Raw genomic sequence first — 26,392 nt, 5'->3', positions numbered from 1 at the left:
TAGACCATGTTCTATTATAGATGTCATGTAAATTAACAGAAATTGCACAAAAGGAACATTAAATTAGGTATGTATGAAATGTTAACAACGCTCTTCTCTCAAAATTTAACACTTTTTATATAGCGGTTCTGGTTTTGACCCATTACTTGTTGTACTCCAGACTCGGGATAGTATGGTTTTGAATAGTTATTCATATATTATTTCCCTTGTCTTCTCTCTTATTTTGGTTATCGGGTTGTAATTATGCGTTTGGAACAGATTGGTTGCTTGTTTTTTCCAAACCCGTGATGTCTAGATTTTGGATCTTCCGCTCGAGCGAGCATTCTTGCGCTCGAGCGGGCTTCATAAATTTTTCTCCTCCGCTCGAGCGGCCGTTCTTGCGCTTAAGTGGGATGTGTCAACTCTCAGTATTTTTGCAGACCTGCAAATATCAGGAAAGTGCATTGGACGCTCGAGCATCCAGTCTCACGCTCAAGCGGGGTCCTTCGTTTGCAAAACTTCTAGAAGTGCGTTTCCTATGCTCGAGCGCTACTTTTCATGCTCAAGCAGAACTTTGTGTCTGATGCTCAAGCGTCACTTTCCACACTCGAGCAGACTGCTTGTATATCAGTCCGTGAAAATGACATTTTGAATCACTTTTTCATATCTCTCTCTCTCTAAAACTTTTCAAAAAGCTAGATCTTGAGTTTCTCTCTCTAAAACTCACATTCTCTCTTTGATTTCATCTAGATCTGTTGATCTCTTCACCCTAGTACCTTTGAGAAAAAGGTAGAGTGCTTCAAGGTCTACATCTTGATCCGATTGGAGTTAGATTTCGGCGTGTGTTTGTTTGGAATAATTATTTTGTATAAATAACGAAATTGGTATGAAAAATGTGAAATTGGGAAGATGTATGAATGAATGGTGTAGTCGAATTTGTTTAATCACTCACCTATGGGAATTTGATGAATTATCTGTTATAAAGATTATATATCTGTTTAGAAATATCTGTATTGAGCTATCGGTGGAGGATAGCTATGATTGTTATAGAAATTGTATAATGATTAAGTGAATTGAAACTAATCACTTAAATTGTGTCATTGAATATGACAGTATGATAAGGTATTGAGTATGCATAATTGATAGTCATTGAATATGACGATACTTTTAATACATTGTATATGTATAACATTTTGGGAGGAGAAATGGGATGTACTCCATTGTGTGGGAGGAGATGGGGGATAGAGTCTATTGAGAATTAAGTTGGTCGGAGTGTCCAGGGTGAAAGTCCCGAAATCTTATGTATACATGGGTGTCGATCTCTCGAACGAAATTTTTGTAAAATGGCAAGGTTGAAGTGCTTGTATGATAGTTATGTTGATTAAGAACCACTGAGTTGTAGTCTCAATTGGGTTATTTGGAAAATTATACACTTGGTATATGACCCAGATGAAATGAATTAACTTGAAATGAATAAATGGAAATGGATTGAGGTGTGAGCATCAGTACTGAATAGTCATGGGAAGAATGTAAATTGGCCATAAATATTGAATGCTTGTCTAACACTTATATCTTAGTTAAACCTCATATATTGTGTTAGACTATCTCTACTAGGTTTTGGCTCACCCTACTTGAGAAACCACTTTTCAGGTACCGGTGACATGCTTCCTCCAAGGACGTAGCTTGGGAGGACTTAGTAGCTGGAGGCTCTATTTTGTTGTTTAAATATTTAGATGTTTATTCAAGCCTCGAGCTTAATATGTACAAAGCATATGACTCTCTCTTTTGTTGTAGCCAAGTTATATTTTGGAAAGATGTAGGCCCATAAGGCATTTACTTTGTTGTCTTTAAATGATGTTACATGCTATTCAGGATGGACATTTATGAATGTATATTGCATGTATTATATTTTGTAATACAAACTTTGATAAATGGAAGTATGTCAATTCTATTATGCTCACTTCTCTTATGAGTTGGATTATGTGTAATATTTTGGGGGCGTTACATTTTCCATTCGAAAAAGAAAAACAATGTATATAACAACTTAATGGTATCCTCAAACCAAATCCATTTTGCCTCGAGGGAAAATATTAATGAAGGTCACATTCATTTGAAAAAATTTAGGATCATGAACCACTATAATGAACCTATTGGTATTCTTTTTTTATTTTATTGTGCATCGAATGTTGTAGCTTGGGGGAGGGGGGAAGACATGAACCCTTGACCTCCTAGTGAGGTGCAGAGGTTAATGGGCTAACCCAATTGATTAGTAGACTGTTTCTATGCTCTTATACACATTCCCAAATCATGCTAATTTTTTATCTCTCGTTAACCCTTCATTATCCATTGAATATGATACACATTAGATGAAGCATAACTTATAAGCTTGCCAAACTTGTAGGCATCGGGATAGAAATGTTTAGGTAATTTATTCAATTAGCCAAAATGTTTTCAAAAAAATATATATATATATATTTAAGGTTAAGTAAGGCATCATGTTGGCTTCCCCTGTAGTTTGAAGATCAAATATGTCTAAATTGAGGAATTTAAAATTTCAGTAATATATACACTTATGCCAAAAATAGGTCTAAAACTAAAAGATAGGCCAAGACAATGAACGAGAGGGGGAGAGAGAGAGAGACTCGCCATGTCATGAGAAAAGGGTCATCGAGCTAAAAAATTGACCTTTGATAAGGATGACCTTCAAAATCAAACATTAAAAAATTTAAGAAATCTGAAAACTAAACTGCAATTCATCATCAGTTATTGAAAAAACCAAAATGCATGCAGTATATATAACCAAACCTGTAAAGCGACACCGAGATGAGAAGTTGTTTCATCAGTGACAGTCCATGTGAAGTATCTATAAGCATCCTCTTCTTTCACAACAGAAACACTTAACAGAGCCAAAGCAACAAAAATTGAAAGGAGTAATACTGATCTCCCTATTGTAGCAGAGAAGCAAAGAAACCCATAAAGCTCTCTTGTCTACAAATCAAATGAGAGGCCACAAATCAAAACCCACAACACAAACATATATACAAACACAATGCTTATATTATACACAAACATACAAAGAAATAGATAAATAGAACGTACCAAGTGAAAAGTGAATATTCTACACACCAAAAAAAAGAAAGAAGAGAAGATGTGTCTATCTTTTGCATGCAGAGATCAAGTAGAGTCTGGAATAAAGTGGACAAACAGGGTTGTATTATATATATATATATATAGTGGTTGGCACACGCAATGCCTATGCAAGACAAATAAATAAATAAACAAACAAAACATTTGATATATGTGTTATGCAATTCAAATGATAAGAGCCTTGTTTATCAAGTTTGTGGTCTTAAATTCAAGTCACACCCTCCTTTCTATTTGTTTTTTTCTTTTTTCCTTTCTTTCCTTTTGTGAATAGAAAATTTGACACTTGGATAAAGAGAAAGAAAGTTTCAAGACACCAAAGTAGGTGCTTAATAGATCAATGACTAACAATATCCAATGATATCTACAATTGAACAAGTCACAACTGTAAGCTTAATAGAAACTTCGTACAAACAATGTATAATCCAACCTAAAAAATGTAATGTCTCATAATACTATCTTGACAGGTCATAATAAGTATATACAATTGTTTATTTCTAAACTCAGCAATTATACTCTTAGTGATACCTATGAAATCCTGCCAAATATAAATGAATTAATATGGAATGTTTTCTAATTTAGAGTACATGAATTATTTTGCTTGAGCAACCTTTTCTCAAGGATCTCAAATAAGCAACTCCCCCAAATAAAAATAAGTAGCCAAAATCCTATTTCAATCACACCCAAAAAAAATTTCAATTCCAACGTAATACATTATAATTCTATCAGTTGAATTATTCATGGTTATGTTACCTTTCTATCACGACCTAAACCCGCCCCTATAGGTTTAGCATCGTAACCAGCCAGTAATCCTGGGATTATCGAAGGCCTCTGAGACATATTAACATAATAATAGGGGCTAGTGGAAGTAAATAACAAATATATAATATCCATTGAGCTGTGCAGACTTATATGAGACAGAAAAATTTTAAACTTTTTATACTCCCTCCGTCCCATAATATTAGTCCCTTATTCCATTTTTCATAGTCCCAAAATATTAGTCCCTCTTCAAAAATCAAGTACAAAAATAATATAAATTTCCTATTTTGCCCTTCTTTTAAATTCATAAATAATATAAAAAGTACAATTATGACATTGATATTCCCAAAAAAATGTACTATCAAAGGGTAAATTTGGAAAATCAACTTTTTTAAAGTACAATAATTGTACTACCAAAAAAAGTTGGATTCCCCAAAAGGGACTATTATTTTGGGACGGAGGGAGTATACATATTTACACATCATTCTTACGTCATCATATATATACAGATTAGACAAGAAGGGACTTAGCCCTATTTACAAAATAAACAAAGACTTGTTTAACCCAACAAGAAACAAAACTTGTACTTGTGTACTTAGCCATAACCACTAGACATATCCGGAACCTCCACGGAAGGCACATAGGTTGGCTGACAAAACAGAGTCCAGGAAGAAGCTCTAGGCCTGGTCACGCGGTTGATCACCTACATACATAAATAATACAGTGACCTGGAGCCCAGTGAATAATAACAGAGTAAAGATTTTGCTGAATGATGTCCATACCGAAACAGAGTCTTGTACATAGAATAGATTCATATTCGTATTCTTATTCAATTCACATACAAAAATTAGAGTTCATGCTTAATCTTACATAGTACGTCCGTTAGCGCTACAAATCACATACAAAGCATCAAAGGTCATACTTGTCAGTTCCATAAAGGAACCTTCGGCCGGGTAAGGATAACTTGTCAGTTTCATAAAGAAACCTCCGGACTGGGAACTTGTAAACTTGTTAGTTCCACCTAGGAACCTCCAGTCGAGTACAGCTAGCTTGTCAGTTCCATGAGGAACCTGCGGACTGGGTATGGATAACTTGCCAGTTCCATAAAGGAACCTCCAGCCAAGTACAGATAACGTGCTAGTTCCATTAAGGAACCTCCGGTCCAGGTACAGATAGCATGCTTGAATCATCACATAATGTCACTTGTAACATACTTGAACCATAGCATAATGTCACTTGTAACATACTTAAACCATAGCATAATGTCACTTGTAACATACTTGAATCATAGTATATTGTCATTTGTAACATACTTGAATCATAGCATATTGTCACTTGTAACCTACTTGAATCATAGTTGGACAATCATTCATAGAATAAAGCATGGCAATTCCTTCAATAGATCTTATTTCGTATACAGAAAATACATAAAGTTGAACATAACTTTACTAAGTTATTACTCACAGTGTTCAAATGCCTGGTTCGCCCTTGTAGTTGACCCTACACAATTAATAATACACATAGAAATTGGGTGACAATACAATTTATTCCATTTTTTAACTTGTTTAACATTCTTAGGCTGATTTCATGTTTTTTAATTCATTTACAATGTTTAATGCATGCCTAAGAGTGCTTTGAAATAAAATAGAACGGAAAACGAAGGATAAAACATCTTTTCAAAATTTCTGAAACAGGGCTCTCCGCTTGAGTGTAGCTTCGGCCGCTCAAGCGGACCCCTTTGGTCTGGAAAAGTACTAGTTGCTTACAAATTATGCTCGAGCGAGACTGTAGACGTCCCCGAACGCCCCAGGAGGATGAATCCCGTTCTGTTCATCGGGCTCACTACAGCTCAGGACTCAAATATCACGGTCCTGTATCTAATCTCGCAGAGTGCAATGCAAGACTGATGAATCGTCAAAGAGTCCAAATCCGACAAATCGTTTTTGAAAACAGATTTTTTGAAAAAAGTGCCAAACATGGACTGCTTTGCCAGATACAGAGTCACCACCTAAATATTTTATTTTTGGAGAAATTTAGGAAACCCTGACTCGTTGCCTAAGGCCACGTGTCCGTCATCACCAAAGTTGCCTCGGCTTGGGAACTTGGGTACGATTGGGGAAGGTCACTTCGTGAGCATCCCCGCTCGCCCGATCAAAGATCGGCCTCTACTAACCATGATATCTAGTTTTGGAAACATTATGCGTTCTTATTCCGGTTATTAGCCTAGATTTACTATGTGATGCGCACAGCATACAAGTATAGACTGGATTGCCTGAATTGGAACGAAACATCTCATGTTTGTTTTGAAAACGGTTTGCTACTCGCAAGTAGGCTAAAATGTGGATTTGCCACCCTCAGGTGGGCTTAGAAAACATGGTTTTGCCATTATCTAGTGGGCTTAAAACTCACAGTCGATGAGTTGTCCAATCCAAATAACCCAACCTTCACCCGTAGGCATTCAGGCAGGTATATCACATAAGCACATAGCCTCATGGTAAGCATGCTATCATGGCAGCCACTCACACGTATGCAAGGATGCTAAAGCATGAACACTTACCGAGTACTCCAAGCCAAAACAGAAACTATGTTAGAAATCCATGCATGATCCAAACTATACAGAAATGCCTAATGCAACACATGCAAAAATGCAACTGCAATAGGCTCGGCTATTCTAAACATGGCATATGATGATACTACAGCTAACACGTATTCAATTTGGAATTGAAATACAAATGCAGTTAGTATGATGCGCTGAGCCCGGTGCATGCAATACAGATGAATGAATGCAAACATGCGAGCATAAGTATGCTAATTGAAACGTGCCCTAATCTAACCATCATAAGCTGGTAAATAAAAGGGAGAAAGACGTGGGGTTGGAAGACATACATCACACACACGCACACTTATTACAACATTGCCCTCGCTCGGAGGGTCTGAATAAATAATACAGTCCGAATAATAATTACAATCCGAATAAGTACAAAACCCTAATTAATTAACAGTTTAACTAGGAAAGCAAGTAAATTAGCATGCAAGCTATGGACCGCCTCGGCTCTGTTCCGAATGATGAAAGATGCATGCTTGAGTTGCTTGGCGCGAAAATCCATTGCGATGCCTTGATTCGCCTCTGTTTACACTTAATCCCGGAATGTTGTGCGAGGCTCCGGAAGGCCGTTGATTTCTGATTTGCTGCAACAGAGAGCAAGAAAGGGGCATGGCAAAGTATTTTCACATATGTATGCATAACTACTCTTCAGGGAGTGTAGTCCTCGATCCTCGTGCCACCAATCACGCATCTCGATGCATGATGGCCGAGGGGTCGAATTGCACGACTCGATGTGAAATGAATGCACATATAAACACAACAAGGCCTAGACTCCATCATGATTAATCCGAGTGTCTGCGACCGGAAATTGAGACACGTTCTGTCACTCAGAGTACGAAACATCCCTCATTTCCCGTGCTTGGGCTAACTCTTATCCCAAACACAATGTAAATGAGATGGCATACACAATGCGACTAACATGCAAACTAGCATACGCAATGCTATGAAATGGCATACACAATGTTCTATGTAACATGGCATACACAATGCTCTAACATACAACCTAGCATACGCAATGCTATGGACCGAAATGGCATACACAATGCACGATGAACTTACACCAAAATGAGTGGACCTCAGCCACACTCACATCAGTGGCCATTAGATGAAAATGAGACAACCGAAATGTGTGCACACATGCACGAATACCAAGGACCGAACTTAAGGCATGGAATGCCACTCTACCAAAGCATGGCAAGGGATGAAAGATAGCATGGAATAGCATAAATTACAGCTCTAAAATAGCATGAAATATGATCCCGAAACATGCAAATATGGCACACAATGCAAGCTAGGGGGCCCGGGTACCGAAACTAGTGAAGTGCGTTACACTAGAGGTACCCAAAGCAATACACCAAAGGCAAAACCAACCCCAAACAGACCCTAGGCAGGTCTGAAACAGTGGGCAAATGGCCTAAAATGATGGCTCGGAATGCAACGGAATGGAGCTCATTCAATGGTCGGTAAATGAGACATACGAGCCTGACTCTCAAGCACACTTAAAGAGATGAAAACATGACAATATGGCATTCATATAGGCTCTGAAATGTGATGTAAAATGGCCTCAAAACATGAACACACCTCAGCACATGCATGCAATGGACCTCAAATCTCAAAGTTAAGCATGGGTATTGAACTACAAGCATGCAAACCAAACATCATTCAATCATGAGACCCAAAAAAAGAGCTAGGGCAGTCCACAATAAGCACAATATCAGTTTATGACATGACCAAAAAGTGCTAAAATCAAGGGCCCACAAAGCATGCAAAGAAAGCTAGTGAACCATGAGTTGTTCTACAACTATATGAAGCATATGAAAGCTCACTAAACCAGCCAAAAACAGATGTATGCCATGCCAAAATATGCCCAAATAACCACTGAAATTCAGTCAATGCATGCAAAAATGATGAGCTCCTTTGGAAGGCCATGCAAGGGGTTACTCTACACCTATATGATGGACACATAAAAGGTCAAAACCACATCTGGAAATGAGTTATGACAGCCTTAAAACTCACCAAATAGGCCCTGAAATTGGTCTAGGAAGCATGCAATGAAAGGTCCCTTTGAAAGGCCTTGAATGAGATTGTTCTACACATGCATCATAGACATAAAATATGGCCAAAGGGGCTCCGGACAGAGCTAATGCAGACCATAAAACTCACAAAATAATTCCTGGAATGTGACTTCACAACATGCAAAATGGAGCTCCTTTGGAAGGCCAACAAAGCTAGTAAAGAGAATGAGGGTTGAGAGGGTCACCCTTCTATGATTTTGGAGCTCAAAAACATATCGAAACCACTGAAAATCCACTAGATTTCAGTGGCTAAGAGGCCAAAACAAGGCCAATGGAAATGCTTAAACGTATGGCTCAAAGCATGAGGAATGAAGCATGCAAGGAAGAAGATGACTCCAAACAGAAAAGTTACCTAATCAATCTTAAAGAGGAGGTCAAAACAAGACTTTTTCTAGTTTATGGAAAATCTCAAAAATGCTCACAAGTAGGGCTAATATATGATGCAAAATAAGCCTACAAAGAGGGATAAAGCATACAAGGAGGTAGATGGCCTCAAACAGAAAAGTGTCCTTAATCAAACTCCAAGAGGAGCTCAAAATAAGACACTTTTCAGTTTATGACAAAGTCCAAAAATACTTGCAAATAAGGCTAAGCTATCATGCAAAATAAGGCAAGAAAAGGGAAAACGGAGGCTTACCCTTGTAGCACAGCAAAGCAGCAGCTTCTGGACCAAGTTGGTGAACCTTCAACCCTTGAAAATCAGTCCCAAAGTGCTGGAATGGATGGTGGAGGTGGTAGGCTATGAGGTGTAGTGCAAATGGTGCAAGAAAATTAGGGTTTGGAGCTTGGAATAGTGAGTTATGGAGGGTAGAGTGTATATGCCTTAAAAAAATTTGTTGAACCCTTAAAATGGAAGAGGAGGGCCTCTCTTATAGAGAAGAGAGGCCAAAGCTTCTCTTGAAAGCTTCAAATATCCTCCATATACGTGTATGGAGGATGGTCCAAATGCCTCCCAGCTGGCACAACTATGATGCATTCAGAGAGAGCAAAATGCAAGAAGCAGGCCGACCAGTTCAAGTGGTCGGCCGGCCACTCCCCCTGGTCGGCCGACCAGGGGTAAAAAGTTTCAAGGAGGAATGCTGTCCGGCCACCCCAAAAAGGTGGCCTCCCAGATGAGTGCAACACAGGTGTATGGTGGAAAACCAGAGAAAGTGACCCAGGAGATAGAAAAATCAGCTTTTTAGCAAGGTCCAAAAGGGTCAAGAAGAATTACTAGTCGGCCTACCCATATTGGTGGCCTTCCAGATAAGCACAACACAATGGTGGTATGAGAAACCAGAAATTGTGGCTCAAAAGTGAGAAAAACCAGCTTTCTGTCAGAAAAACCGGCTTTAGGAGAGAGAAAAAGAGAAAACTGGTTTCCAAGGGGAAAAGGTGGCCTCCCACCATGCTACCACCTCCCTAACAATGAAAATAGGGTCCCTACTAAAAATGGACCAAGACGGATGCAAAACAAGGGTTCGGGGGCAAAAAAGCGCAGTCTGGGGATCCGAAAATAGGCTGTTAGGCACCGGAAGTGGCGTATGACCACGACGGTGGTCTCCCAGGCCACAGTGTCCCTCTAAAGGGAGGAAATAAGGTGTGTGCCAAAAACCGGAGCAAACGGAAGTAATTAAGAGGTCCCGAACCGAGGCACACGACCGACAGCTCCGAAAATCGGAAACTGGCCTCCAAACGGGAAAAATGGCCTACGACCACGAAACGTAGCCTACGGCCACTGAGAGATGGTCTACGAGACCTCTCCCTCCCTTTGGAAAGAGAAAACAGAGAAAACAGGACCTGGTTCGCAAACCGAGGCAAAGCACAAAAGAGCCCCGAAGTCCGGAGGCAAGGCTCGTAGCCGAGACTCTGAAACCTCAGAATGAGCACAGTATGCAACATCACCTAGCGCTCAGTTGGTGACGTTTGAGTCTTAAGGTCGGTCAAAAATAGGGTGTCTACAGAGACTTTTGACGCTCGAGCGAGGAGTCTAGTAAAACAGAGTACGCTCGAGTGGGACTCTCCACGCTCGAGCGGACAAGTTGAATTCTGGGTTTTTCCATATTATGTTTGAGCTTCAAAACTTGGTTCCAAGCAATGTAATTAATATCATATGACTCATATTTCCACCATATAACTTTTAACATGAACATAAAGGCCAATTTTACAAGATTTGAATCTCAAATTTACATAAATCCATCTCATAGACTCGAATTATATCAAACTCACTTCTTAACTTCAAAGCTTATACAAATTAATTTCCATATCATTTTGAAATACACATACATGTGAAATATAGGCTTCATTTTCAACTTAAATGGTATAATTGATGATCAACATCGTGGAATTTAACATTATCATGCTTGCATGTGCCAAATAGCCTTCAATTCATTATGAAATGCATGTTTGTACTCAAATATGCAAATTCATGACAATCTTTTACATGTATGTACACAACTTCAAATTCATCAAATTCAACTCAATTCATGTTCTTCATATCAAGCCCAATCCTAAACTCACAAATTCTAAAACTTGAATTGAGTTTTCAAAATAATTTCAAAACTTGGGTTCATACTTGGCTTGTCTAAACAAACAAACTCTTAAATGATCAAGAAAATATGATCAATTTTAAATAATTCACATCAAAACTCCCTTTAATTTATGAATTAAGCTCATTGTTCATAAACCCGTAAATTTCCAAAGCTTAATTCTTATTTCATCAAAACATGAAATCAATTATTAGAAACCCATGATGCATATACAATTAGAATATTAAAACATGTAGAATTTATCCATGCATGTAGAAATTAGACTCAATTCATGCATGATATTCCAAAATCAAACCCAAAATAATTAATTTCTTATTTAACTTCATAAACTTGATCTTGGCTCTAATTCTTCATTTTTTTTGTCAATTCTCCTAGTAAACATTGCATATATGTAATTCCACTAAAACTAACTAATTTAATATATTCAATGACATGTTTAAATTAAATGAAACTCTTAAATTACATTACATGCATGGATTAGAGATTAAAATCAAACCAATTTCCTTCCATAATTTTGAATCCAATTCAATTTCTTCATCATTTTACTAATTCCTCTTGAATCATGAAATTGAAATTATAAACTCTTTTAAGGAATGTAGACACCCCATTTTTGACCGAACTTAAGACTCAGACGTCACTGATTGAATGCTCGGTGATATTACATATTGCGCTCGTTCAGAAGTTTCAGAGTCCCGGCTGCAAGCCTTGCCTCCGGACTTCCGGACTCTTTCGTGTCGTGCCTCGGTTTGCGAACCAGGCTCTGTTTTCTCTGTTTTCTCTTCCCGAAGGGAGGGAGAGGTCTCGTAGACCATCTCTCAGTGGCCGTAGGCTACGTTTCGCGGTCGTAGGCCATTTTTCCCGTTTGGAGCCCCGTTTCTGGTTCTTCGGAGTCGATGGCCGTGTGCCTCGGTTTGGGACCACCTAACCACCTCCGTTTGCTCCGGTTTTTGGTATACACCTTATTTCCTCCCTTTTGAGGAACACTGTGGCCCGAGAGACCAACTTCGTGGTCGAACGCCACCTCCGGTGCTTAACAGCCCATTTTCGGGGCTTCGGGCCGCGCGTTTCAGTCCCCGAACCTCCTTTTTGCATCCGTTTCAGTTCATTTTTGGTGGAGGCCTTATTTTCATTGTTAGGAAGCTTGTAGAAGGGTGGGAGGCCATCAATTGTTCTGAAAATCCAGCTTTATTCCTTCATCGCTCTCCGACGCCCGTTTTCCTCACTTGAAAGCCAATGTTGACCACCCTGGGGCCACTTTCTTGAACCCTAAACCCCATATTTGTGTTATACACACTTGGGAGGCCACCAATATTTGGTGGCCGTCCGGTAATTGTGCCTGACCCTTTTGAACCCCTCTAAAAAATGAGTTTTTCTCTATCCTGGTTTACATTCTCTGGGTTTTGACTACATAGTTGTGTTGTGCACACATGGGAGGCCACCTTTTTGAGGTGGCCAACCAGCAATTGTCCTTGACCCTTTTGACCCTTGGTCGGCTGGCCATGGGAGGTGGCTGGCCGGCCCCCTGAAGCTTCTGAACCTGGCCGGCCATGACCCTCTCACCTGGTTCCTTACAGCTGCGCCCTCTGTTTCCCCCCAGATCCTGTATCCGAGGGGAGGTCTTTTGGGGGGGAAATTTGAATTTCATTTTCCCCCCTTTTCTCCACTCCTCTCCTCTATAAAACCAGCACTTCCAGCTGCATTTGAGGGGGTTACAAAATTGGTTTTGAACTCTTGCATTCAATCTCTCTCTCTCTCTCTCTACTCCAAACACCAAAACCCCTTAAGTTCTACACCATTTACCCTACACCTCATAGCACAAGGCCTCCATCCCTCATTCCAGCACTTTGGGACTGTTTTGGAGAGGTTAAAGGCTCAGAAAACTAGTCCAAGAGCTGCTGGTTCATTGGTCTACAAGGGTGAGTCCCATTTTCCCTCTTTATTGCCTTGTTTTGCTTTCTATCTAAACCATACTTGCAAGCTTTTTTGGGCTCCGACCCAAACTGTAAATAGTTATATTTTGAGCCCCTTTTCATGTTTGATCAAGGACCTCCTGCTGTTTGAGGTCTCCTACTACCACTTGCTTCTTTATCTCTCTTTTAGGCTTATTTTTTCATAGTATTTTAGGCTTATTTTTTATTTGTTTTGGTCTTGGTCATAAACTATTAAATAACTTTTTTTGAGCCCCTATTCAACATTGTTGAAGAGATCTCCTCTGTTTGAGGTCTCCTACTATCACTTGCATCTTTATCTTTCTTTTAGGCCAATTTTTGCATAGTATTTTAGGCTTATTTGCGAGCTATTTTGGACTTTGCCATAAACTGTGAAATATCTTGTTTTGAGCGCCTCTTAAACTTTGTTAAAGGGCTCTCCTCTGTTTGAGAATAGAAGATACCACTTGTCTCTTTATCTCTCTTTTAGGCCTTTTCTTGCTTGATAGTTTGGCCTTATTTGTGATTATTTTCGTGGCCTCATGTAAACTGTAAAGTGCCTTGTTTTGAGCCCCTCTTTAACTTTGTTGAGGGGCTCTTTGCCATTTGGGGCCAGCTGTTGTCCCTTTGTGTTTAATCTCTCTTTTAGGACCATTTTTGCATGATAGATTAGCTCTATTTGTGTTCATTTTTGAGACTTGTTATAAACTGGAAATATGCATGTTTTGGGACTGTCTTGCATCTGTCTTCATGCTTCATGATTAAATAATGCATGCTTTGTATAGCTGTAAGTCATTCCATGTGCCTAGTTTCGAATTTTGGGGTTCATTCCATGCATCGGGTGCCATGTTTCCATGTTTTGGGGTTGTTTTGTATCACATTTCAGCGCTGAAATTTTCATGTTTGCATACCATGTTCCATGCCTTTCCATGCATTGGGTAGAGTGGCATTTGATGCCTTAGGCTTGGTCCTCGATTTGCGTGCATGCGTGCACATATTTCGAGAGTCTCATTTTCATCTCATGGCTACTGATGTGAGTGTGGCTGAGGTCCACTCATGTTGGTGTAAGTCCATTGTGCATTGTGTATGCCATTTCGTTTCATAGCATTGCGTATGCTAGGTTGTAGTTTAGAGCATGGTGTATACCTTGTTACATCGTGCATTGTGTATGCCATCTCATAGCATTGTGCATCGTAGGTTGTATATTGGTTGCATTCATGCATGTCATGCATATTGCATTGTGTTTGGGATAGGAGTTAGCCCGAGCACGGGAAACAAGGGACGTTTCGTACTTCGAGTGACGGAACGTGTCTCAATTCCCAGTCACCGACACTCTAGATTATCCATAATGGAGTTTAGGTCTTGTTGTGTTTATATGTGCATTCATTTTATATTGAGTCGTGCAATTCGACTCCTCGGCCATCATTCATCGATATGCGTGATTGGTGGCACGAGGATCGAGGACTACACTCCCTGAAGAGTAGTCTCTGTTGCAGCAAATTAGAAATCAGCAGCTGTAACACGTCCGCGAGGGACCCCGCTACAGTTCGGACTTGATTTGTGTCACGGTTCTTAATCTGAACCAAAGAGTCCAAATCCGAAAAATCGTTTTGAGAAACAAATTTTTGAAAAGAAGTGCCAAACATGGACTGCTTTGCCAGATACAGAGTCGCCACCTAAATATTTTTTAAGGGGGAATTTAGGAAACCCTGACTCGGTGCCAAAGGCCATGCGTCCGTCATCACCAAAGTTGCCTCGGCTCGGGAGCTAGGGTATGATTGGGGAAGGTCAGCTATGAGCACCCCCTCTCGCCCGATCCGAAGATCGGCCTCTACTAATCGTGATATCCATTTTTGAAAACATTATGTGTTCTTATCCCGATTATTAGCCTAGAATTACTATGTTATGCGCACAGCACAAAAGTATAGACTAGATTGCCTAATTTGGGAATAAGCATTGCATATCCGTTTGTTTTGGAAAAATGTTTTGGAATTTGCTACTCGCAAGTAGGCTAAAACACGGATTTCAAAGAGCTATTCCAACTCAGACAATCCAACCTTCACCCACAGGCATTCAAGCAGTTATATCACATAAGCAGCTAGCCTCATGGTAATCATGCTATCATGGCAACACTCACACGCATGTAAGGATGCTAAAGCATAAATACTTACATCGTACTCTGTGCCAAAACAAAGAACTCGTTAGCAATCAATGCATGATCCAAGTCTATGTTTAAATGTCTAATGCAACGCATACGGGATGTCACTAGAGTAGGCTCGGCTAGTCTATGAATGACATGTGAAAATGCACAAGTAGCATGTATTCAAGTTAGATTTGAAATACTAATGCAGTTAGCATGATGCGCCGAGCCCGGTGCATGCAATACTGATGAATGATGCACGCATGCATAGCATAAGGTATGCTAAATTAAACAAGACCTATTACTAACCATCAAAGCAGGTAAGTAAAAGGGAGAAAGAAGTGGGGGTTGGGAGACATGCACACATTCACCCAAACTTATTACAAATTCGCCCTCACTCGGAGGGACCAAAAGAATAATACAATTCGAATAATGAATTAACTATCCTAGCTAATTAATTACTACAGACCAACTAAATTAATTAATTTAAGAAAGCAAGAAAAAGGGCCTCGGGAAGAGGGCTCAATGCACGCGTGCTCGGGTCTTGCTCGGAAGTCCACTGCCATGCACAAGCTGCCTCTGTTTTCCCTGCTCTGCTTCTCTAAAGACTGCTAAAGTCTCAGGACGTGCTCACTGGATGTTGGGGAATGCCACCGGTTGGAGGGAATCATCATCGGCTGTGATTTGGTGTCGATCGGCCAAAAATGAACCTATCGGCCACATATGGATTGCCGGTCGGCACTCTGTGCAGTCGATCGGCAAAAAGTTCCTGCAGAATCTGTTTGACAGCAGCAGAGGACAGGGCTTTGCATGGCAATGCAATTCAAGCAATGTATGCACCGACCATATCCCTTATCATGTTTATGACTCAAAGGGACATGGTCCTTGGTTCTCGGACCATCAATCGCGCATTTCAATGCGTGATGGCCCAAGAGACCAAGTTATGCATGTTGATTTCAAATGCAATGCACAAAACAAACAATGGGCCCTAACCTCCATCACAATCAATTCAAGAGGCAAGAGATGTATGCTTAATGTTATGCAACCTAGGTATGGAAGCTAAGCATGCAATATGAGCATGTGAACAAGCAATGTAAACATACAAGCATGCAAGTTATGCAAACTAACGAGCATGCAAGATGGATGAGCATACAACGACATGTGGGAATGGTCTTAAACCAAAATGGGCAGCTCTCAAATAGGCCCAAATCAGTGGCCAACAAGCTCAAGAATGGAAGCCAAAACACATACAAATAGGCATGCATGCAAGGTCCAACACTTAGGCACACAGAGACAACTTTTAAGCACACTTAAAAGAGGAACAACATGGGCATATGGCATGCAATGTAAGCTCTGAAAATCATGTTAATGATGGTGCCAAAACAAACAAACAAGACAAGCATAGCATACAACAAATGATCTAAAGCCTAAGGCTCACCAAAGAAGCATTGAACTACACTTAGTGCAACCACACATGGCATGAATTAAGTGACTGAAAATAGAGATGTGACATGCTAAAATGAGCCTCAAAACCCACCTAAATGGCATCTAAACGGCTTAAGTATGGAAGCATGCACAAGGGCCCAAACAAGGAGCATAAGACAACAACCTTTTAACATATTAAAGGGATATCAAATGCAAGCATATAGGCATGCCACAAGGACTGAAATAACATGACAAGTGGTTCCAAACCACTGAAATGATGCAAGGATGGCATGCTAGAGGGGTCAATACTCAAGGTATACAAGAGAGTTTGCATGGTAGCTATACAAAGCAAAGCATGGATGACTCAAATGACCAAAAACAGTCCCTTAGCATACTAAAACAAGCATAAAAGCTTCACAAAGCTAGGCCAAAACACATGAGCATGGTAGTCTAAATGCTAGGCACATGTTGAGGCAAATCATGGCATTACAAGGCATGTATGCTAAGCAAGCATGGTGTACCAAAACCAACTCAAAACAATGCTATTTCATGGAAAAATAAGCATAAATAACAGCTAAGGCATGGTCAACAAGAGTCTAAGCTAGGTGCTCCCTTAAGAGGCAAAAATGGTCCTTTTCAAGGACAACAAGGAGAGGGGGTGGCCCTCTCCTTCTTGGGACCTCAAGGCACCATCCTTACCACTGAAATCCCTCAAGATTTCAGTGGTGAGGAGGCCCAGACACCAAAGTCCCGGAGCTCACACAAAATAGCACAAAACAAGGGCCAAACAAGGCTTAAGAGGGGTCAAACAACCCCAAAGCTTAAAACACTCTTAACAAACTATTTAGAGGCCTTAAAAACAGAACTTTTATGTTTTATATGCAAAGCCAAAAAACAGTTGCAAGATAAGTAAAAGTAGTGTGCAAAAAATGGGGTAAAAAGGGACTAGTTTCTTACCCTTGAAGTCCTTCTTCACAAATGATGATCTTGTTGCCTCCTTGAGCTCAAATCCAGTCAAGAACACCAAGAACAACCCTCTGGTCCCTCAATAACCAAGAGAAGGTGTAACACTATGTGTTTGTGTGCAATAGTATGGACAAACACACACTAGACACACACAAGAGGGAGATATAGAGATAAGAAATATGTATCAACCCTAACCCTAATCCAGAGCTCCCTCTGAAATTTTTGTAACCCTAATGCCAAGAGAGGAGCCCTCTTCTTATAGGCAACTCCCTCTTGTAAGGCTTCCAAAACAAGCCATCCAAGAGGGAAATACCTCCATACACGTGTATGGAGGGGAACAGAGTGGGTGCCAGCTATCACAGCTGGCACAAAATATCTACTAAAAGTAGATGAACAGTGATCGGCCATTCAAAATTGCCATTTTGGCAAAATAAATGGCCGACCGGCAACAAATAGTGCCGACCGGCAATATACATTGCCGATGGCATAAAATCACTGGCCGGTGGCCTCAAGCCATGGCCGGTGATGTGTGGGGATGCCTCACAAGGCATTCCCTGCCCCTCCAAGGCAAAACACAAGTGTTTGGTGCAAAACCAGACACAACACGGTCGAGTCGAGAGATCCTGAGGCAAGGCGCGCAACCGAGACCTCCGGGAACTCAAGACGAACACAAACAAGGGTAATCACCAAGTGTTCCAATGGTGACGTCCAAGTCTTGAGGACGGTCAAAAATGGGGTGTCTACAGTTGCCCCTCTTTGACAGAGCTCGAAAGTCATAGCAATGACGGGAGTGAATGTCAAAGCCCAGAGACGACCCATTTTTGACAAGGCCGAAGACTCAGACAAACATGCAAGACAAACAAGATATGCGCCCGAAGGCAGGGGCAATGTAACAACCCTCATACTATTTACCGATTAAAGACTGATTGATTACCGATAACCATCGATTACCGTTAAACTGAATTGATTATGACCGATAATTGAACTGATTAAAGTACTGAACTGACTGACTGAAAACTGGAACTGGATTGAATGAGTACATCTGTTTGAATTGCATTTTATCTGTTGACTGTTTGTTTGATCTGTTCGTATTTTAGTGTTTAAACTGCTAATTGAAGGCCTTATCAGCGGTCGAATCTGAAATTGATTGATGTTTTATGATCGTCATAATTAATGAGATTTTATGGTATAATTATCCGAAAACTGATTAGGTATGCTTACATTAGATTAAATAAGCTAATTTAAGAGTTGGACTTAATTACCGTTTTGCCCTTGAGTGGGCCACTACCTCTACACCTTGAGCTCACTATACTTGAGCCAAAAACATTTTCCTCAGCCTTCTTCTTGTTCTTGCCGACCTTGAGGGAGAGAGGGAGAGAATAGAATTGGTCTTGGGGGTTTGGCTTAGTCAACTTGAAGAATTGCTTGAAATTGAAGTGTATCTGCCTATTTGAGCTCCCTCACTTCTAATTCTACACCTAAGGTAGATCATTCATCATCTTAATGGTGTCTTTGAGTTATTCTTGCATGATTCATGCTTCATTGTAGAACTAAGTCATGAATTGGTTCATTGTTGTTGAATTGAAACTTAATTATTGCATGCATGTACATATATTGAAGTTTTGAGGTTGTAGTCCATGTTTCCTCACATGCATGTCCATCTTTTGGTCATACTCCATGAGTTCATCTTGTTTTTGAAGGTTTGAGCTCTTTTGAAACAGCATTAAAGCTTTGAAAATGATTTGAGATCATGCATGTTGCATGTTCATATTGTTCTTGAAATTGGTTTGAAATTGGGTTTGAATAAAACACCCTTGGGCTTTGATTTCTCAAATTGAGTTTTGAATCATGTTTAACTATGAGTTTACATGTGTTTTCTGGAAATTTAGCCCAAGAGGTCGAGTTTTGATGCTTTTGAACTTGGTTTTGAGCTTGGAGGTGCAATCTGGGTTTTCCAGATTTCGCACTTCCGCTCGAGCGGGGGAAATGCCGCTCGAGCGTGGAATCCGAGCATCCAGCATCTCTCTGCACTGTTTTACAGTCCGCTCGAGCGGAGTCTTGTCTCAAGCTCGAGCGGGCGTCGAGCGGAGATTTCACCCATCCTGTACTTTTACAGTACGCTCGAGCGGGTAAGTTTACGCTCGAGCGTGTACCTTTGTTGCGTGACCGCTCGAGCGGGGAAACATGCGCTCGAGCGGGACCCTGTTTTTCTGAAAATGCTTTTAATGTACATCTTTGCATCCTCATCCCATTCTAGGCATTCTTAGGCCTAGTTTAAGGCATCTTGTTGAGGATATAGATGTAGAACACACCGAGGCATTAGGAATTAAGTTATTACCGTTCCCAATTGGGTAGCTTAGTGTGTGTTCAATCTGTTAACTGTGTAGGGTTGGCGACTGGGGAGACACGCTCTAGCATACTGTAGCCCAAACTCTGTGAGTAACAATTGTGTAAAGATATGTTCAACTGATATCTTTTGAATACTGAACTGAACTGTTTACTGAACTGGTATTACTGAATGTATGTCCTTTATTTCTGAACTGTACTGTGGCATCCTTAGTACCTACTGTTTACTGTTACTGTTACTGTTACAGAGATCTCTGTCGGTTCCCTCGTGGAACCACTACTGTTTACTGACTGATGGCCATCATTACTGTTCGGTCTTTTAAGACCTACTGTTACTGTTATGCTAATGGATGTACCACATATGACTGTTTACTGTACTGAACAACTGAAATACTGATTGAATTGAACTGTTTTCATTACTGTAAGGACATTCATTCTAAACCCCTTTACGCTTTATGTTATTCACTGGGCTTTAGCTCACTGCTCATAGATATATGTAGGTGTACAGGCACCAGATCGGAGCTAGGAGCGTCAGGATAACTCCAGTTTTGTCAAGCCAGCCTTTGTGCCTCACTGCGAGGTTCCGAGTTGCCATGCTATGGCTTGGGGGTGTTTTGTTTGTTTTCCCCCGCCTGTCTTCATACTGTCTAACTGTTCTGTATAGACTGAATGTTTACCGTACTGTTATCAAGGGATTAGGTCCCTGTACTGTGTGACTGTAAATTCTGTATAGACTGTACTATTTGTGTATGTATGAATGCATGAAAAACCTTTTTGGCATACAGACCGTCGCAGCTCATTGGACATTGTTTAATTACTGTTTTGGCTTCCGCCAGGCCCTGTACTCTGTTTTACTGTATTACTGTTCAGCAGGCCTTCGGTAATCTCGGATTACTGGCCGGTTACGGTGCTAAACCCATAGGGCCGGGTTTGGGTCGTGGCAGGCAAGATGCAAGACAATGCACAGAGCCGGACATAACTTATGATCATGCAAAGAAAGCTGTAATGAAGCACACATGCGACAGTTTTAAGCTAGCATACACCAATGCAACTACATTACAAATGCAGAAAGGATGTAAGAGAATTATGCAATTCTCGATACGTCTCACTCGGAGGATACAATACCTGTGCGGCTCGTCTGGTTGCACCTGCTTCAAACGAACCGTACATACAATATCGTGCCTGTAAAGAAAGCAAACTTAACAAGCACAATGTTATTAGCAACATGCATGACAATGCAAAAATGAATGCAAAATGATATGCAATATATACAAAACTATGTATGAACAATTCAAATGAAAATGCAATGTAATTGAAACAATGCAAACTATATGCAAAGCAATTGAATCATGATCCAATCGTGAGCTGTTCAAAACCACACCTATGTCAACTAGATTGATGGAGGTAACAAGTCCGTCTACCATAGAACGGTCAACAAAACTATGAGTAATGTAGACGAACACAAGAACAAGTATTGGGGGGAATGACAAAGGTGGGGAAACGACCCGCTGGGGAAAGGACTGCGATCCTAATGCTGGATGCAACAATTACACTACAATGTAATATATAATGAAAATGCTGGGGAAATGGCAATGGATATGGCACGCTGGCCAAACCAAATCTTGCCTAGGCAAAGCATGTACGCATACAAGCCGTGTCTAACATAGAACGGTCTACTGAACTATGTTTCGACGTGAAAAGTATGGGCACATACCAGACCAAGCTCAATCATGGAAAGGCGCGAGCCATAGATGGAAGGTGATGCAGTGAATGCATGCAAGCTACAATGCAATATCTACAAATATGCAATGGAATGGAAAAGATACAATGGATATGGCCTGCGGGCCAAACCAATCTTGCCTAGGAAAAGCATGTACACATACAAGCCGTGTCTAACATAGAACGGTCTACTGAACTATGTTTCGACGTGAAAAGTATGGGCACATACCAGACCAAGCTCAATATGGAAAGGCGCGAGCCATAGATGGAAGGTGATGCAGTGAATGCATGCAAGCTACAATGCAATATCTACAAATATGCAATGGAATGGAAAAGATACAATGGATATGGCCTGCGGGCCAAACCAAATCTTGCCTAGGAAAGGCATGTACACATACAAGCCGTGTCTAACATAGAACGGTCTACTGAACTATGTTTCGACGTGAAAAGTATGGGCACATACCAGACCAAGCTCAATATGGAAAGGCGCGAGCCATAGATGGAAGGTGATGCAGTGAATGCATGCAAACTACAATACAATGTACACTATATTACAATGATGCATGACAATGCAACTACTTACGATGGTGCATGACAATGCAACTATTTATGATGGTTCATGACAATGCAATTATATATTTTTTTGTTTGTTTTTTGAAATGCAAATGATGTATGAAATGCATGTTGCATGGAATACGCGACAACACGCGGCTTTTGAGATGCACGTGAACTTGAATATGCGACGACGCGAGTCGCTTGAAATACATATATAATGCAACTTATCAAAAGTCATTCAGGCATGACAAACACCGAAGAACTTGCACCTTCAGAGGATTTAGGGTCTCCTAGACCGTAAAAATTCTCGATATGTCTCACTCGGAGTATACCATACCTGTCCGGTTCGTCAAGTTGCACCAGCCTTAAATGAACCGTACATACAATATCGTGGCTGCAAAGAAAACAAACTTAACAGGTACAATGTGATTAACAACATGCATGTTAATTGTACTTGAAAATACGTGACAACGCGAAGCAAGTGGGAAGCATAACAATGCTGTGAAGGCACAGACATGTAAGTGGAGCACGTGGTCTACGCAGGCAACGAAATTGATCATAAGCATGCGGTCTACGCAAGCAATGGAATTGGTTTCAAACGTGCGGTCTACGCAAGTAGAACATGCGGTCTACGTAAGTAATGAATTTGAACATAAGAATGCGGTCCGTGCAAACAGAACATGCGGTCTACGCAAGTAATGAAATTGATTACAAACATGTGGTCTACGCAAGCAAAACATGCGGTCTACGCAAGTAGTGAAATTGATTATAAACATGCGGTCTACGCAAGTAACGTAATTAATTATAAACATGCGGTCTACGCAAGCAAAACATGCGGTCCACGCAAGTAATGAAATTGATTACAAACATGCGGTCTACGCAAGCAAAACATGCGGTCTACATAGGCAAAACATGCGGTCTACGCAAGCAAAACATGCGGTCTACGCAAGCAAAACATGCGATCTACGTAAGCAAAACATGCGGTCTACGCAAGTAGAACATGCGGTCTACGCAAGCAAAACATGCGGTCTACGCAAGTAATGAAATTGATTGCAAACATGCGGTCTACGCAAGTAGTGCGTATGAGAAGAGTTGAATGTACACATGTAAGTAAAAACATGTTATTCACGATGCTGGAACGTAATGTACTGTAACACAACATAATTGAAACGATTTGTGGAATCCACAAGACATGAAAAGGATACGGGAAGGGACGCTCTTCATACGTACCGAGCATCGCTCATAGAAGACACGGCTTGAGGTCAACTCGAAGGCCAGTTGACCGTCGGAGATGCACGTTTCTTGCACCGTCTTGAGCAATGAAGGCCCTGAACCACACATATAACCCAAAAAGGATGTAGGAGGCTCCCAAACCACTGTAAGAGACCACCAAATACCCACCGGCCATCAAAATGCATCACCGGCCGTCCATCGGTCTTCATACAATTTCCATCGGCACAATATTTTGCCGACCGGCAAAGAGTGTGGCCGACCGGCAAAAAGTCCCTGTATCGGGGCAGTTCAGTCATTTGGCCACGGGTCTTTTAAAATATGGCTTCTAGCCCTATTTTCTTCACTTCCGCTTGCTCGAAATTTCTCCCCCTCTCTCTCTAGATCATTTTCCTCCTTTGATTTCCTCGTTTTCTTGTGTTATAGCCTCCATTTCGTCGTCTGATTCGCGAATACCTTCGCATTTCGAACGTATTGAACCGAACGAAACTTCGTTTCGGTGTCTTGTTTTTGATTTCCGCCACTCGGGGCTTGTTTCCCTCGAGTTTTTCTCAATATCTGTGCCTTTTCCACACTTCAGCTTTTCCAGCCTTTTCCGGCCCTCTCGGGGTTGACTTTTTGTTGACTCTTCACATTCTCGCCCAGTTTTTCGTCTTCCGGCCATTTTCACATTCTCTTCGAGATGGCGGACGACCTTCCACAGGGCGGGACCCCTCCAGAGCACGAGATGGATCCCGAGGCCGAGCCCTTGCCACTTCACATCCGGCCGTTCGATCCGGAGACCTACAGGCCTGCGGTTCATGTGATGCTCCCCGATGGACTACACCAGTTCCGGAGCTTCGAGAGGGGCGTGGCACCCGAGCTTCTCCTGCGTGAGCCTACCTCCCATCTGTCCTTCGGCGCTTCCAAGGTAACATTCTTTCTTCTGTTTTATTATTTTCCGCAATGTAGAACATAACTGCCATTTGCTGGTCATATTCTGTAACTGCTTAGCCCGGATGCACCGATACGCTGTATACTGTAGTTGATTGTAAACAAACTTACAACCGATATCTGTTTGAAACTTACACGTGCACACACACTGCACTGACCCTGAATCACCCAAACACACGGCGCACACTGTATTTTACTGCATACACACTGGTACCCGGTATCTGCTTGAGTTTGAAAACATGCACACATGCTGTATTTGCCCTGAACCACTCAAACACGCTGACACATCACACGTTGTAGTTCACTGTAAGTACACCAGCACCCGATGTTTGTTCGAATTTGAAAACATGCACGCATGCTGTACACCTGTACGCTTCTTAAAACTGCGTTTTGAATATTGCCTCGCAATTGTTGTTTTTTTTATTACAGGGGGATTCCCATACCATCCGCGGGTATGGGAATGTCGTTGCTCGGGATTGGTACCTAGAGTTGCCAGACGCGGTTCGTCATATCGTCGACGAGGCCGGTTTCGGTATCTTCTGCAGGGGGCTCTCCCGGCTTACGACCTGCAGGCCCTTGCTTGCCGCTTTAGTGGAGAGGTGGTGGGATACCACCAACTCCTTCCACTTCTCCATCGCGGGGGACATGACGATGACCCCTTACGATTTCTCCATGCTCATCGGCATCGGGGTAGGGGGTGATCCGATCCCCTTCGATACTGATATGGATGAGTGGGACACCGCCCAGCTGTACCTGCTCGGCACTCAGCCACCCCTTGCCCGAGCAGGGTTTGTCAGGTACTCTTGGTTCGAGAGCCATTTTCGGATTCAGCCAGCCTTAGCGGAGGAGGCGCAGATGACCCCAGAGGAGGTGGATTAGTATGCGCGGGGCTTCATCATGTTTCTGCTCGGGACGACTCTTTTCGCCGACCGGGCGAACACCGTGCCTCTATGCCTGTTGAGCGCACTGGTGGATGTTAGGCGGATCCGCCGTTATGACTGGGGTGGCGCAGGCTTGGCCACATTGTATGGTTACATAAGCTCTCTTCCCGCCTCAGCGGATAGCTTCTCAACGGCTACTGGCGAGCTTGGGAGGTACATCTTCTTCCCATTTTATACTTCTGCTTCACGTTTTCTGTATTCTGTACACTGCACATACCACGATCTACCTCTCACTGACTATATACTGCACACGCGGCACACATATACTCTGCTTTACCTTGACTGTATACTGCACACACTGTATACTCTGTACAATACACTGCACAACACACGGCTCTGCCATTTCTGCTTTATTCTGTATTTTGCTTTATCTGATAGTCATACTTATATCTGTTCTGCAGTTATGGGTGTATGCCTACTTTTCCAGGCTTGCCCCAGTACATGATGTGGAGACCCTACTTGGCGTTCCCTTTTCTCATCGCTTTGATGTGCGATGCGTGCGGAGACCACGGGAGTCTTTTATTTTCTTCCGCCGCTACTTCGACACCATCACCGCCGCAGAGGTATGTTCAACTTTAGAATTTGCTTTGGCTTCGCTTAGCACTGTATGTTTTCAATAACAGTAGTTAACAAACTGCATTTCATTTTCAGATCACCTGGCGGCCTTGGGCACCGTTGCCAGCCGTGGTGAGGGATCACTACGAGGGCGCAGAGGAGACTGCCCGTTGCTGGATTCTGTTGGAGGGCCCGGTCTGTCGGGCTTGGTACCTGGACGAGCGTTTCTTGCGTCAGACCCGGGGTTTACCGGAGCAAATAGTTCCGGGTCCGCCTCCTACACACATGAGGCATACAGAGGGGTTCTCTTTTGAGCACATGAGGGACTACACCGTCGGCTGGGGTGCAAAGTGCCACAGAGGTGAGGGCGACTACGCAGAGTACGTCCGGACCTACATTATGCGACCCTTAAGCGGTGGTCGTCGGGCTGAGAGGGAGAGGCCAGCGGCGCCGGCAGCTAGAGCGGGAGCGGGAGCAGGAGCATCGAGGAGAGCTCGAGTCCGCTGTAGGAGCGGAGTTCAGAGAGGTCGAGGGGTTAGCTGGCCTGCTCTGCCCACCATACTG

The 26,392-nt window shown here is 41.8% G+C and overlaps 1 long non-coding RNA gene across 2 annotated transcripts in view; it reads right to left on the bottom strand.

Moving 5' to 3' along the window:
* Window positions 1–2,624: 2,624 nt before the first annotated feature.
* Window positions 2,625–26,392, bottom strand: part of LOC145804714 (uncharacterized) — a 59,302-nt gene continuing 35,534 nt past the window's right edge. Inside the window, exons 3-5 of one of the 2 annotated variants that reach the window (XR_014347026.1) lie at window positions 4,470–4,585; window positions 2,785–2,967; window positions 2,625–2,680 (exon numbers count right to left, since the gene is read on the bottom strand). This is a non-coding gene — a long non-coding RNA (uncharacterized LOC145804714). The remainder of the gene's footprint in view (window positions 2,681–2,784; window positions 2,968–4,469; window positions 4,586–26,392) is intronic. The other variant, XR_014347027.1, reaches the window with a different exon arrangement.

This window comes from Camellia sinensis, chromosome 12, assembly GCF_055761805.1.
Source record: "Camellia sinensis isolate YWXY chromosome 12, ASM5576180v1, whole genome shotgun sequence".
Lineage (NCBI taxonomy): Eukaryota > Viridiplantae > Streptophyta > Magnoliopsida > Ericales > Theaceae > Camellia > Camellia sinensis.
This window is presented reverse-complemented; position numbering and strand designations above follow the sequence as displayed.